The sequence below is a fragment of the Otolemur garnettii genome, unplaced genomic scaffold (genome assembly GCF_000181295.1).
Source record: "Otolemur garnettii isolate 467f Iridium unplaced genomic scaffold, OtoGar3 scaffold00024, whole genome shotgun sequence".
NCBI lineage: Eukaryota > Metazoa > Chordata > Mammalia > Primates > Galagidae > Otolemur > Otolemur garnettii.
In genome coordinates, this window is record NW_003852419.1 from 10,953,992 (window position 1) to 10,958,894 (window position 4,903).

Below are 4,903 nucleotides of genomic sequence, written 5' to 3' on the forward strand. Positions count from 1 at the left end.
GGAACTATGTCCTTATAAGTAGGAGTGATTAGGACGGAGACACATACAGACGACAGACCGCGTGAAAACACAGAGAACAGAAAACCACCTGCAAGCCAAAGAGAGGGTCCTCCAAAGAAATTCACTCTGCAGACTCCTTCATCTCGGATTGCTAGCCTCAACAATTGTGAGAAAATAGGTTTATATTGTTTAAGAAATGCAAACTGTCGTACTGTGTTATGGTAGCCCTGGCAAATAAATACAAATCCTGTTTTCTTGTTATTTGCTGCTACAGCTGCTGTTATTGAAATTGATGTCCAAAAAGTACAAATGACCCAACCACAGTAACAAAGAAAGTTACTAGAAGTGCTGGGCTAGACCCCAAGTTGCTGAAACTCAATCTCATTTTTAAAATAAAAATCCAAATGTATGGCACAAAAAACAAAAAGGATGAATGATCTTCTGAAAAGCAGGAGAAAAAGCTCATTGCTGGGAAACCCCTGAAGATCCTCCTAGTATTCCACAGAGCACCCTTGAAAATCAGCGTGTTGAGAAGGCTGACACAGAGATTATTAGAGAAGTTTGTGAAATAAATCGATTTCAGAACCCCTCCCCTTTTGACATTAGATAATAAGTCAACTATGACCATAAAAATGATCACACATAGGAGGAGAAATATTTTCTGTAACTGATGAAAAGATGTAAAGGTTTGATCATATCTTTTGAAGACAGAACGGTAACCAATAGAGAAATGAAAATGTCTTGTAACTCCATCAGGATGAAAGAGAGGGGGTGATAGAGGGTAGTAAGATAAATCTTTAGTAGAATAGGAAGTTTAATGTCTAAATCCAGAAATAGCTACATAAACATTTATCGGTAAGATGATAATAACCACCACAGGGAATCAGAAATCGCCAGAAATTATTGCCTATGGATCTTTGGGAGTAGAGGTGGATAAGCCGGGTAGTCGACTCCCCCGTATAAGAATACCTGCAGTAGTGCCTGCACACGGGCACCTGCATGAGTGACTTTGTTTTTCTTCAATAAAAAGAGGAGGAGAAGAAATCAGTGAAGAGAAAGCTTTCATGGAGACTTTTTTTTTTCTTTCTCTTTCCATATCCACTAAAGGAAATATTAAAGTCTACCAAGATACGCTAAAAAATACAATCCAAAACAGAATCACTAATCTGTGCCAAGCTAACGTCTATTAAGATACAAGGCCCATCAAGCCCCTTTCCAATTTTCCCTAAAATAAGTTTTACTAAAGCAGAGAATCTTACATTCTGGCCTGCTTCGGATAAAGTCAAATTAAATCAGTCAAATCAAACCTATCCCTGCTGTCCCCCTTGCACTTCCCTCTGCCCCACCCCCAAAAAAGTATTCTAAAAGCACACATAACACACATGTAAGCACTTTGCAGCCTCGAGTAGAATCTGTACATCCTCTGAAGTAGGAGACATTAAATTTCTCCAACATTTCATTTTGGTGCTAGAAATTCAATTCCCGACCACTCCATTACTTATTTTACTTTCCCAGGCTATTGAAGAATTGAACAAACTATGTTTGATTTTCCCCTTAAATATGAAGGTAAGAATTGGCAATTTTGCTCTCTGCCAAAGAAGTCATAAAGGATGTATTACAGATCATAAGGTAGCCCCCAAATCTGTTTCTCCTCTAAGTATATTAAGATCAACTGTAAAAATAGTTTCTTGAAAATTACATGCCAAAACACAAATAAGAAAATAAACCTGTGATAAATTTTCTGTCATAAATTGGCAGAATAGAAAGTACCTTTTAATAACATTTGCTTTTCTAGAATAACCTATGCATTCAGTATAAATACAGTTGCTACCTGTCAACCTCAAGTCTCTGTTAAGGATGGGAGCAGTAATTGCCAAAACAACGTATCACATGCAAGTCAGATACATTCTCAAGCAAACTAATTCTAATAGTATTGAAGGAAACATCTATAAGCTATTTTCAGACTAGGACACTGAAGGGATTATGAATCTAGTATGTCCATGTAAATAAGGTGGAGTTGTCAATATGCAGAACAAGTTTGGTTCACACCCACCCCCCCAAATTCACAAAACACACGCTCTCTCTTGCCTTGATAAACCACCATATAAACACAATCCACATTGTTCTGCCTTAATCCATCGTGATGTTACAACTGTCTGAGCAGGGTATTTTCCCCAGGGACATTTCCATTTGGCTCTCTTTTTTCTGAGGTATTACTGATTTTGGTGAACTATTTAGAAGATTTCACTCCTTTACCTTTAAAGCCCCTACGTTAATGTGATCCAAAGTAATTTAGAAACACCTTGGAGCCCGATGGAAATTTTAAAAACAAGGTATGTTTTTGAAGTGATTAGTTTCCTTTATGTTTATTTTTAATCAACACCCAATAATTGCACATATTTATTGGATACAATGTGGTATTTTGATACATGCATATAATATGTAATGATCAGATCAGGGAAATTAGCATATCCATCACAACAAACATTTATCGTTTGTAGTGGGAATATCCAATATCCTGACTTATAGCTATTTCAAGATATGTACTACTATACTGTTTACTATAATCACCTTACTATGCAGTAGGTCACCAGAACTATTTTTTCTTTTTAATTGTAACTTTGTACTCATTGACAAACCTCCCCCTCCCCAGTCTCCAGCCTCCAGCAACCTGTTCTATGCACTCATAAGAGATCAACATATTTGGATTCCAGGTATGAATGAGAACACAATATTCTATTTTCTATTTGGATACTCATGTTTATATCTGTCTACTACTCACTCATCCTTAATAAATTTTTAATGGATGGGTGAGAACAGTGGTATTTGTGTTAGTGTGTCTGGCTTATTTCACTTAACATACATAACGTTCTCCAGGTTTAAAAATGTGCAATGCTTCATGAATTTACAAGACATCCTTGCCTGGGGACCAGGCTAATCTTCTCTATAGGGTTCCAATTTTAGTGTATGCACCGCCAAAGTGAGCGCGATGCGTTCTCTTAAAGTATCATGTTTTATAAAGTAAATTTTAAAATGACTAAAATGAAAAGTTTATGTTAGTAGCTCTCTTAAGTAGCTAAGTCATCATAGCAAAGATAAGTACCAAAAAGTTGGCAGACACAATACTACAGAAATAATCTGCAGGGTACATGAGACAGCACATTCCTAAAGGTCCTAGCTGCTAATTCAGATACCATTTCTGAGATTATTTCCACTAGAAACTATATTTTCAGTTCTGGCTAGAATAAAAAACACCTACCAATGCCATCAAGCAAAAAAGTAGGCCTATGTTTTGGACCTTGTACATATAAGGATTAAATGTTCAGGCTTGCCAAAAATTGTCTTTGGCTTCAAGTTCACTTTTTAACGTATTTGATATCCACCCTACGCCTGCCACCTTACCTTAACACCTTTTTCATATGTTTTCTGATTCAAACAGAATTTGCTTCAAGCTAATAACTGTCTAATCATACATTTGTGATTTGGAGATACGAGTTATAGAACAGACATTTCTTCTAAATTATGGAACTTAAAGGAAAAATGATCAATTGGGTCACATCATTACAATCCCTGCTCATAAAAGCTGGAAAGCAATCATTTCATTTCTTGTTTTTGCTGCAGCAAAGATAATACCAGAATAATTGCACAAGACTTCAATAGATGTTTTTTGTAGAATTCTCCATTCTACATCTAAAATGAAGAAAAAACTCAGTTTGTTACTGGGTATAAAAGTGCAAGGAACTTTTAACTCATCAAATAAAAAGCTTAATGCAGGCTATAGTTGCTGGTTCAGAAAACATGACAATATTCCTTAAGAGAGATTTATTGTCTTTTTGAGTTTTTTCCATCGATTTTTTTTTTTGTCTACACACCTATGTGTCCTGCTGTACCACAATATTCTATTTTCTATTTGAATACTCATATTTGCTATCTGTCCACTACTAACTTGTTCTTAATAAATTTTTAATGGATTTTTAGGGTGACCTTAGCAGACCATGCCTTTGTTTCCTACTCTAAAATGAGCATGCCTTTCAAGTAATCTCCTAAGACAGGGGCCAAGGTCAGCTTCTCTGTTTCTAATAGAAATAGGAAAATAGATTGCAGGTTATAACATAAACAAGTTTAGATTTTGTACTTCTGTCTATAAAACAATGCCACAATCTTTATACTGCTGATTTCTAAAATACCATTATAAAACTGGACTTTAGTGACTGGAGAAGAGAATATATAGATTAAAACTGAGTCTGGCTATTTAAAAACTATTTCTAATTGAAGGAGATAATTTAGACAAAGCAGAATAGTTATTACTATTACTATTACCATGAACTTGTTAAATGTTATTGAATAAATAGTAATGATTCAATTAGACATTTTTAAAATAAAAACCTGTTCAGAAAGGAAAGAAGAATTTTTGGTGGCTATAAAGCCTGACCCTAATTTGAGGCCACCTAAAATAAAAGAATAGAGATTTTGTCACAGTCACAGAAGGATGATTCTTCATCTAGCTAGAGATGACCTTAAATTACTATAGGAAATGTCTACTTAATCAGCAAGAAGAAGGCCTGATTATTTTTATCAGTAGAACTGTTGGGAGAGATTTAGTTCATCTAATTCATTCTTGCATTCAAAATACCACCTAGCTCCAGAAAACTGACTATAGTCTATCAGCTCTGAACAACTTCAAGAACCAGAAGTGTTGCTGTAAATTGTTTGGGCCAGAGATGCAGAGATAAACTAGCAGTCAGAATGTCTCTGAAGAGTAGGGGCACTACTGCTCACTCAGGCAAATAGCAAAAAACCTTTATTTCTTTCATGCTTATATGAGGGATGTTTACTGCCACACAGTATTTGTAACTATTACAAATAGTTTATCTATAATCTACAGACTTCTCAAGAATACCAT

At 35.4% G+C, this 4,903-nt stretch overlaps 1 non-coding gene across 1 annotated transcript; it reads right to left on the minus strand.

Moving 5' to 3' along the window:
• Positions 1–2,881: 2,881 nt before the first annotated feature.
• Positions 2,882–2,988, minus strand: LOC111724610. Its single transcript, XR_002772880.1, has one exon. It is a non-coding gene; the product is annotated as a U6 spliceosomal RNA (small nuclear RNA).
• Between the last annotated feature and the right edge of the window lie 1,915 nt (positions 2,989–4,903).